General features: G+C 57.1%; 1 non-coding gene across 1 annotated transcript; it reads right to left on the bottom strand.

Moving 5' to 3' along the window:
- Nucleotides 1-8,516: 8,516 nt before the first annotated feature.
- Nucleotides 8,517-8,635, bottom strand: LOC148058463 (5S ribosomal RNA). The gene has a single exon (XR_015709841.1). It is a non-coding gene; the product is annotated as a 5S ribosomal RNA (ribosomal RNA).
- Nucleotides 8,636-10,000: the final 1,365 nt, after the last annotated feature.

Raw genomic sequence — 10,000 nt, 5'->3', positions numbered from 1 at the left:
CGCAATGGGTGGGGGCCCTCCGATGGCGGGTCACGTTGGCAGATCGGTCATCGGTGTAGGTGGTATCACAGTGCGTCCATGACGCGCGAAGGTCGGCTTGAGCCTGAGCTCTTTCCCCGCCGCCTGCGCTGGAGCTCGATACTCTGTCCAAGTATCCTTCGCTCCTATTAACCTCTAGGTGGTTGCGCTCGTGACATCAAAAAGACCACTTTTTGAAGAGCAGTCACACTCGGAAAAAATTTCTTTCGTCAGGCAAAAGAACCAGAGTTCTCCGCGGCCATCCACTCCAACCTTGTCCGACTTTGAGGCACCAGGCTCGGCCACCCTCCGAGCCTTTTCCTTCCCTCTCCTGTTATGGTGCCTCCCTATTAACCTCTAGGTGGTTGCGCTCGTGACATCAAAAAGACCACTTTTTGAGGAGCAGTCACACTCGGAAAAAATTTCTTTCGTCAGGCAAAAGAACCAGAGTTCTCCGCGGCCATCCACTCCAACCTTGTCCGACTTTGAGGCACCAGGCTCGGCCACCCTCCGAGCCTTTTCCTTCCCTCTCCTGTTATGGTGCCTCCCTATTAACCTCTAGGTGGTTGCGCTCGTGACATCAAAAAGACCACTTTTTGAAGAGCAGTCACACTCGGAAAAAATTTCTTTCGTCAGGCAAAAGAACCAGAGTTCTCCGCGTCCATCCACTCCAACCTTGTCCGACTTTGAGGCACCAGGCTCGGCCACCCTCCGAGCCTTTTCCTTCCCTCTCCTGTTATGGTGCCTCCCTATTAACCTCTAGGTGGTTGCGCTCGTGACATCAAAAAGACCACTTTTTGAAGAGCAGTCACACTCGGAAAAAATTTCTTTCGTCAGGCAAAAGAACCAGAGTACTCCGCGTCCATCCACTCCAACCTTGTCCGACTTTGAGGCACCAGGCTCGGCCACCCTCCGAGCCTTTTCCTTCCCTCTCCTGTTATGGTGCCTCCCTATTAACCTCTAGGTGGTTGCGCTCGTGACATCAAAAAGACCACTTTTTGAGGAGCAGTCACACTCGGAAAAAATTTCTTTCGTCAGGCAAAAGAACCAGAGTTCTCCGCGGCCATCCACTCCAACCTTGTCCGACTTTGAGGCACCAGGCTCGGCCACCCTCCGAGCCTTTTCCTTCCCTCTCCTGTTATGGTGCCTCCCTATTAACCTCTAGGTGGTTGCGCTCGTGACATCAAAAAGACCACTTTTTGAGGAGCAGTCACACTCGGAAAAAATTTATTTCGTCAGGCAAAAGAACCAGAGTTCTCCGCGGCCATCCACTCCAACCTTGTCCGACTTTGAGGCACCAGGCTCGGCCACCCTCCGAGCCTTTTCACTCCCTCTCCTGTTATGGTGCCTCCCTATTAACCTCTAGGTGGTTGCGCTCGTGACATCAAAAAGACCACTTTTTGCAGAGCAGTCACACTCGGAAAAAATTTCTTTCGTCAGGCAAAAGAACCAGAGTTTTCAGCGGTCATCCACTCCAACCTTGTCCGATTTTGAGGCACCAGGCTCGGCCACCCTCCGAGCCTTTTCCTTCCCTCTCCTGTTATGGTGCCTCCCTATTAACCTCTAGGTGGTTGCGCTCGTGACATCAAAAAGACCACTTTTTGCAGAGCAGTCACACTCGGAAAAAATTTCTTTCGTCAGGCAAAAGAACCAGAGTTTTCAGCGGCCATCCACTCCAACCTTGTCCGATTTTGAGGCACCAGGCTCGGCCACCCTCCGAGCCTTTTCACTCCCTCTCCTGTTATGGTGCCTCCCTATTAACCTCTAGGTGGTTGCGCTCGTGACATCAAAAAGACCACTTTTTGCAGAGCAGTCACACTCGGAAAAAATTTCTTTCGTCTGGCAAAAGAACCAGAGTGTTCAGCGGTCATCCACTCCAACCTTGTCCGATTTTGAGGCACCAGGCTCGGCCACCCTCCGAGCCTTTTCACTCCCTCTCCTGTTATGGTGCCTCCCTATTAACCTCTAGGTGGTTGCGCTCGTGACATCAAAAAGACCACTTTTTGCAGAGCAGTCACACTCGGAAAAAATTTCTTTCGTCAGGCAAAAGAACCAGAGTTTTCAGCGGTCATCCACTCCAACCTTGTCCGATTTTGAGGCACCAGGCTCGGCCACCCTCCGAGCCTTTTCCTTCCCTCTCCTGTTATGGTGCCTCCCTATTAACCTCTAGGTGGTTGCGCTCGTGACATCAAAAAGACCACTTTTTGCAGAGCAGTCACACTCGGAAAAAATTTCTTTCGTCAGGCAAAAGAACCAGAGTTTTCAGCGGCCATCCACTCCAACCTTGTCCGATTTTGAGGCACCAGGCTCGGCCACCCTCCGAGCCTTTTCACTCCCTCTCCTGTTATGGTGCCTCCCTATTAACCTCTAGGTGGTTGCGCTCGTGACATCAAAAAGACCACTTTTTGCAGAGCAGTCACACTCGGAAAAAATTTCTTTCGTCTGGCAAAAGAACCAGAGTGTTCAGCGGTCATCCACTCCAACCTTGTCCGATTTTGAGGCACCAGGCTCGGCCACCCTCCGAGCCTTTTCACTCCCTCTCCTGTTATGGTGCCTCCCTATTAACCTCTAGGTGGTTGCGCTCGTGACATCAAAAAGACCACTTTTTGCAGAGCAGTCACACTCGGAAAAAATTTCTTTCGTCTGGCAAAAGAACCAGAGTTTTCAGCGGTCATCCACTCCAACCTTGTCCGACTTTGAGGCACCAGGCTCGGCCACCCTCCGAGCCTTTTCACTCCCTCTCCTGTTATGGTGCCTCCCTATTAACCTCTAGGTGGTTGCGCTCGTGACATCAAAAAGACCACTTTTTGCAGAGCAGTCACACTCGGAAAAAAATTTCTTTCGTCAGGCAAAAGAACCAGAGTTTTCAGCGGTCATCCACTCCAACCTTGTCCGATTTTGAGGCACCAGGCTCGGCCACCCTCCGAGCCTTTTCACTCCCTCTCCTGTTATGGTGCCTCCCTATTAACCTCTAGGTGGTTGCGCTCGTGACATCAAAAAGACCACTTTTTGCAGAGCAGTCACACTCGGAAAAAATTTCTTTCGTCTGGCAAAAGAACCAGAGTTTTCAGCGGTCATCCACTCCAACCTTGTCCGATTTTGAGGCACCAGGCTCGGCCACCGTCCGAGCCTTTTCACTCCCTCTCCTGTTATGGTGCCTCCCTATTAACCTCTAGGTGGTTGCGCTCGTGACATCAAAAAGACCACTTTTTGCAGAGCAGTCACACTCGGAAAAAATTTCTTTCGTCTGGCAAAAGAACCAGAGTTTTCAGCGGTCATCCACTCCAACCTTGTCCGATTTTGAGGCACCAGGCTCGGCCACCCTCCGAGCCTTTTCACTCCCTCTCCTGTTATGGTGCCTCCCTATTAACCTCTAGGTGGTTGCGCTCGTGACATCAAAAAGACCACTTTTTTCAGAGCAGTCACACTCGGGAAAAATTTCTTTCGTCTGGCAAAAGAACCAGAGTTTTCAGCGGTCATCCACTCCAACCTTGTCCGATTTTGAGGCACCAGGCTCGGCCACCCTCCGAGCCTTTTCACTCCCTCTCCTGTTATGGTGCCTCCCTATTAACCTCTAGGTGGTTGCGCTCGTGACATCAAAAAGACCACTTTTTTCAGAGCAGTCACACTCGGGAAAAATTTCTTTCGTCTGGCAAAAGAACCAGAGTTATCAGCGGTCATCCACTCCAACCTTGTCCGACGTTGAGGCACCGATGTCGGCCAAGTTCTGAGCGTTCCACCGCCGAATGCCACTGGTCCTCAACACAGCGGACTTCCAATCCAACCTTGTCCGACTTTGAGGCACCGAAGTCGGCCTCAGCCCGAGCCTTCCCCCGCCGACCTCACTGGAGCCCGCCATCCAGGGACCGGCGGAGGTCGCCCGCATGACCGCGGCAAAGTGTCTCAAAGTCGGGCACGACCGCTCGAGTCACCCGCCAACCCGGTCCGGGGCACCTCCAGGGACCGGCGGAGGTCGCCCGCATGACCGCGGCAAAGTGTCTCAAAGTCGGGCATGACCGCTTGAGTCACCCGCCAACCCGGTCCGGGGCACCTCCAGGGACCGGCGGAGGACGCCCGCATGACCGCGACAAAGTGTCTCAAAGTCGGGCACGACCGCTCGAGTCACCCGCCAACCCGGTCCGGGGCACCTCCAGGGACCGGCGGAGGACGCCCGCATGACCGCGACAAAGTGTCTCAAAGTCGGGCACGACCGCTCGAGTCACCCGCCAACCCGGTCCGGGGCACCTCCAGGGACCGGCGGAGGACGCCCGCATGACCGCGACAAAGTGTCTCAAAGTCGGGCACGACCGCTCGAGTCACCCGCCAACCCGGTCCGGGGCACCTCCAGGGACCGGCGGAGGACGCCCGCATGACCGCGACAAAGTGTCTCAAAGTCGGGCATGACCGCTCGAGTCACCCGCCAACCCGGTCCGGGGCACCTCCAGGGACCGGCGGAGGACGCCCGCATGCCCGCGACAAAGTGTCTCAAAGTCGGGCACGACCGCTCGAGTCACCCGCCAACCCGGTCCGGGGCACCTCCAGGGACCGGCGGAGGACGCCCGCATGACCGCGACAAAGTGTCTCAAAGTCGGGCACGACCGTTCGAGTCACCCGCCAACCCGGTCCGGGGCACCTCCGGGGACCGGCGGAGGTCGCTCGCATGACCGCGACAAAGTGTCTCAAAGTCGGGCACGACCGCTCGAGTCACCCGCCAACCCGGTCCGGGGCACCTCCAGGGACCGGCGGAGGATGCCCGCATGACCGCGACAAAGTGTCTCAAAGTCGGGCACGACCGCTCGAGTCACCCGCCAACCCGGTCCGGGGCACCTCCAGGGACCGGCGGAGGACGCCCGCATGACCGCGACAAAGTGTCTCAAAGTCGGGCATGACCGTTCGAGTCACCCGCCAACCCGGTCCGGGGCACCTCCAGGGACCGGCGGAGGACGCCCGCATGACCGCGACAAAGTGTCTCAAAGTCGGGCATGACCGCTCGAGTCACCCGCCAACCCGGTCCGGGGCACCTCCGGGGACCGGCGGAGGACGCCCGCATGACCGCGACAAAGTGTCTCAAAGTCGGGCACGACCGCTCGAGTCACCCGCCAACCCGGTCCGGGGCACCTCCGGGGAGCAGTGGAGGTCGCTCGCATGACCGCGACAAAGTGTCTCAAAGTCGGGCATGACCGCTCGAGTCGCCCGCCATCCCGGTCCGGAGCTCAACACTTTGTCGTTTTTTCCACTCCCTCCCCATTAACCTCTAGGTGGTTGCGCTCGTGACATCAAAAAGACCACTTTTTGCAGAGCAGTCACACTCGGAAAAAATTCGTTTCGTCTGGCAAAAGAACCAGAGTTCTCAGCGGGCTTCCAGTCCAACCTTGTCCGATTTTGAGGCACCAGGCTCGGCCACAGTCCGAGCCCATTCACTCCCTCCCCTGTTGTACTCGCTCCCTATTAACCTCTAGGTGGTTGCGCTCGTGACATCAAAAAGACCACTTTTTGAGGAGCAGTCACACTTAGGAAAAATCCGTTTGCGCTCACACCATCCCTCCCCATTAACCTCTAGGTGGTTGCGCTCGTGACATCAAAAAGACCACTTTTTGAGGAGCAGTCACACTTAGGAAAAATCCGTTTGCGCTCACACCATCCCTCCCCATTAACCTCTAGGTGGTTGCGCTCGTGACATCAAAAAGACCACTTTTTGAGGAGCAGTCAGACACCGAGGTTTTCTGGATTTATGTCCGTTTTCCTGGTTCTCTGACTCGGGCACCTTGTGACCGACATCCCCCCCTTCCCTGGTTCTATTTTGCCGATACTTTGGTGAGTTTTCTACCCGCAAACCAAGCCCCCCAAGCCCGCCGCCTGGTGGGGGAAGAGGCCCCCTGGTCCCGGTTCTATTTTAGGACACTTTGGTGAGTTTTCTACCCGCAAACCAAGCCCCCCAAGCCCGCCGCCTGGTGGGGGAAGATGCCCCCTGGTCCCGGTTCTATTTTAGGACACTTTGGTGAGTTTTCTACCCGCAAACCAAGCCCCCCAAGCCCGCCGCCTGGTGGGGGAACATGCCCCCTGGTCCCGGTTCTATTTTAGGACACTTTGGTGAGTTTTCTACCCGCAAACCAAGCCCCCCAAGCCCGCCGCCTGGTGGGGGAACATGCCGCCTAGCCCGGTTCTATTTTAGGTCACTTTGGTGAGTTTTCTACCCGCAAACCAAGCCCCCCAAGCCCGCCGCCTGGTGGGGGAAGAGGCCCCCTGGTCCCGGTTCTATTTTAGGTCACTTTGGTGAGTTTTCTACCCGCAAACCAAGCCCCCCAAGCCCGCCGCCTGGTGGGGGAAGAGGCCCCCTGGTCCCGGTTCTATTTTAGGACACTTTGGTGAGTTTTCTACCCGCAAACCAAGCCCCCCAAGCCCGCCGCCTGGTGGGGGAACATGCCCCCTGGTCCCGGTTCTATTTTAGGACACTTTGGTGAGTTTTCTACCCGCAAACCAAGCCCCCCAAGCCCGCCGCCTGGTGGGGGAACATGCCCCCTGGTCCCGGTTCTATTTTAGGACACTTTGGTGAGTTTTCTACCCGCAAACCAAGCCCCCCAAGCCCGCCGCCTGGTGGGGGAACATGCCGCCTAGCCCGGTTCTATTTTAGGTCACTTTGGTGAGTTTTCTACCCGCAAACCAAGCCCCCCAAGCCCGCCGCCTGGTGGGGGAGCATGCCCCCTGGTCCCGGTTCTATTTTAGGACACTTTGGTGAGTTTTCTACCCGGAAACCAAGCCCCCCAAGCCCGCCACCTGGTGGGGGAAGAGGCCCCCTGGTCCCGGTTCTATTTTAGGACACTTTGGTGAGTTTTCTACCCACACTGCATGTCCCCAAATGCCGCCATCTGGTGGGGGAACATGCCGCCTGCACCGGTTCTATTTTAAGTCACTTTGGTGAGTTTTCTGCCCACACTACGGGTCCCCAAATGCCGCCATCTGGTGGGGGAACATGCCGCCTGCACCGGTTCTATTTTAAGTCACTTTGGTGAGTTTTCTGCCCACACTACGGCTCCCCAAATGCCGCCATCTGGTGGGGGAACATGCCGCCTGCACCGGTTCTATTTTAAGTCACTTTGGTGAGTTTTCTGCCCACACTACGGGTCCCCAAATGCCGCCATCTGGTGGGGGAACATGCCGCCTGCACCGGTTCTATTTTAAGTCACTTTGGTGAGTTTTCTGCCCACACTACGGCTCCCCAAATGCCGCCATCTGGTGGGGGAACATGCCGCCTGCACCGGTTCTATTTTAAGTCACTTTGGTGAGTTTTCTACCCACACTACGGGTCCCCAAATGCCGCCATCTGGTGGGGGAACATGCCGCCTGCACCGGTTCTATTTTAAGTCACTTTGGTGAGTTTTCTGCCCACACTACGGGTCCCCAAATGCCGCCATCTGGTGGGGGAACATGCCGCCTGCACCGGTTCTATTTTAAGTCACTTTGGTGAGTTTCCTGCCCACACTACGGGTCCCCAAATGCCGCCACCTGGTGGGGGAACTGCCGCCTAGTCCCGGTTCTATTTTAGGTCACTTTTCTCACTTTCTGACCCACAAATAATGCCCCAAATGCCGCCGCCTGGTGGGGGGAACTGCCGCCTAGTCCCGGTTCTATTTTAGGTCACTTTTCTCACTTTCTGACCCACAAATAATGCCCCAAATGCCGCCGCCTGGTGGGGGGAACTGCCGCCTAGTCCCGGTTCTATTTTAGGTCACTTTTCTCACTTTCTGACCCACAAATAATGCCCCAAATGCCGCCGCCTGGTGGGGGGAACTGCCGCCTAGTCCCGGTTCTATTTTAGGTCACTTTTCTCACTTTCTGACCCACAAATAATGCCCCAAATGCCGCCGCCTGGTGGGGGGAACTGCCGCCTAGTCCCGGTTCTATTTTAGGTCACTTTTCTCACTTTCTGACCCACAAATAATGCCCCAAATGCCGCCGCCTGGTGGGGGGAACTGCCGCCTAGTCCCGGTTCTATTTTAGGTCACTTTTCTCACTTTCTGACCCACAAATAATGCCCCAAATGCCGCCGCCTGGTGGGGGGAACTGCCGCCTAGTCCCGGTTCTATTTTAGGTCACTTTTCTCACTTTCTGACCCACAAATAATGCCCCAAATGCCGCCGCCTGGTGGGGGGAACTGCCGCCTAGTCCCGGTTCTATTTTAGGTCACTTTTCTCACTTTCTGACCCACAAATAATGCCCCAAATGCCGCCGCCTGGTGGGGGGAACTGCCGCCTAGTCCCGGTTCTATTTTAGGTCACTTTTCTCACTTTCTGACCCACAAATAATGCCCCAAATGCCGCCGCCTGGTGGGGGGAACTGCCGCCTAGTCCCGGTTCTATTTTAGGTCACTTTTCTCACTTTCTTACCCACAAATAATGCCCCAAATGCCGCCGCCTGGTGGGGGGATCTGCCGCCTAGTCCCGGTTCTATTTTAGGTCACTTTTCTCACTTTTCTACCCACAAAGAATGGCAAAAAAAAATGCTTACAGCACCCAGTATTCCCAGGCGGTCTCCCATCCAAGTACTAACTGGGCCCGACCCTGCTTGGCTTCCGAGATCAGACGAGATCGGGCTCATTCAGGGTGGTGTGGCCGTAAGCGAGGGAAGCGCTTGTGAAATGCCCCAAAGTGTTGAAAATGTTCCCCAGGCCCCTGGTTCCCCATCCCCGCAGGAGGAGGCTCCCCAGGCCCCCTGGTTCCCCATCCCCGCAGGAGGAGGCTCCCCAGGCCCCCTGGTGCAGGAGGAGGCTCCCCAGGCCCCTGGTTCCCCATCCCCGCAGGAGGAGGCTCCCCAGGCCCCCTGGTTCCCCATCCCCGCAGGAGGAGGCTCCCCAGGCCCCATGGTTCCCCATCACCGCAGGAGGAGGCTCCCCAGGCCCCCTGGTTCCCCATCCCCGCAGGAGGAGGCTCCCCAGGCCCCCTGGTGCAGGAGGAGGCTCCCCAGGCCCCCTGGTTCCCCATCCCCGCAGGAGGAGGCTCCCCAGGCCCCCTGGTTCTCCATGCCCGCAGGAGGAGGCTCCCCAGGCCCCTGGTTCCCCATGACCGCAGGAGGAGGCTCCCCAGGCCCCCTGGTTCTCCATCCCCGCAGGAGGAGGCTCCCCAGGCCCCCTGGTTCTCCATGCCCGCAGGAGGAGGCTCCCCAGGCCCCCTGGTTCTCCATGCCCGCAGGAGGAGGCTCCCCAGGCCCCCTGGTTCTCCATCCCCGCAGGAGGAGGCTCCCCAGGCCCCCATGTTCTCCATGCCCGCAGGAGGAGGCTCCCCAGGCCCCTTGGTTCTCCATCCCCGCAGGAGGAGGCTCCCCAGGCCCCTGGTTCTCCATCCCCGCAGGAGGAGGCTCCCCAGGCGCCCTGGTTCTCCATCCCCGCAGGAGGAGGCTCCCCAGGCCCCCTGGTTGGGAGAGGGGGAAAAAGAGCAAAGTGTTTAAAAATGCCCCAAAGTGTTGAAAATGTTCCCCGGCCTCCTGGTACCCCATCCCCGCATGAGGATGTCACCCAGGCCCCTGGTTCTCCATCCCCGCAGGAGGAGGGATTGTGGGTGGGAGAGGGAAAAAAAGAGCAAAGTGTTTAAAAATGCCCCAAAGTGTTGAAAATGTTCCCCAGGCCCCTGGTTCCCCATCCCCGCAGGAGGAGGCTCCCCAGGCCCCCTGGTTGGGAGAGGGGGAAAAAGAGCAAAGTGTTTAAAAATGCCCCAAAGTGTTGAAAATGTTCCCCAGGCCCCTGGTTCCCCATCCCCGCAGGAGGAGGCTCCCCAGGCCCCCTGGTTGGGAGAGGGGGAAAAAGAGCAAAGTGTTTAAAAATGCCCCAAAGTGTTGAAAATGTTCCCCAGGCCCCTGGTTCCCCATCCCCGCAGGAGGAGGCTCCCCAGGCCCCCTGGTTGGGAGAGGGGGGAAAAAGAGCAAAGTGTTTAAAAATGCCCCAAAGTGTTGAAAATGTTCCCCAGGCCCCTGGTTCCCCATCCCCGCAGGA

Source organism: Callionymus lyra, unplaced genomic scaffold (assembly GCF_982586985.1).
Source record: "Callionymus lyra unplaced genomic scaffold, fCalLyr1.hap1.1 HAP1_SCAFFOLD_81, whole genome shotgun sequence".
Classification (NCBI taxonomy): domain Eukaryota; kingdom Metazoa; phylum Chordata; class Actinopteri; order Syngnathiformes; family Callionymidae; genus Callionymus; species Callionymus lyra.
Note: the sequence above shows the minus strand (reverse complement) of the source record. Positions and strands in the feature narration are given on the sequence as shown.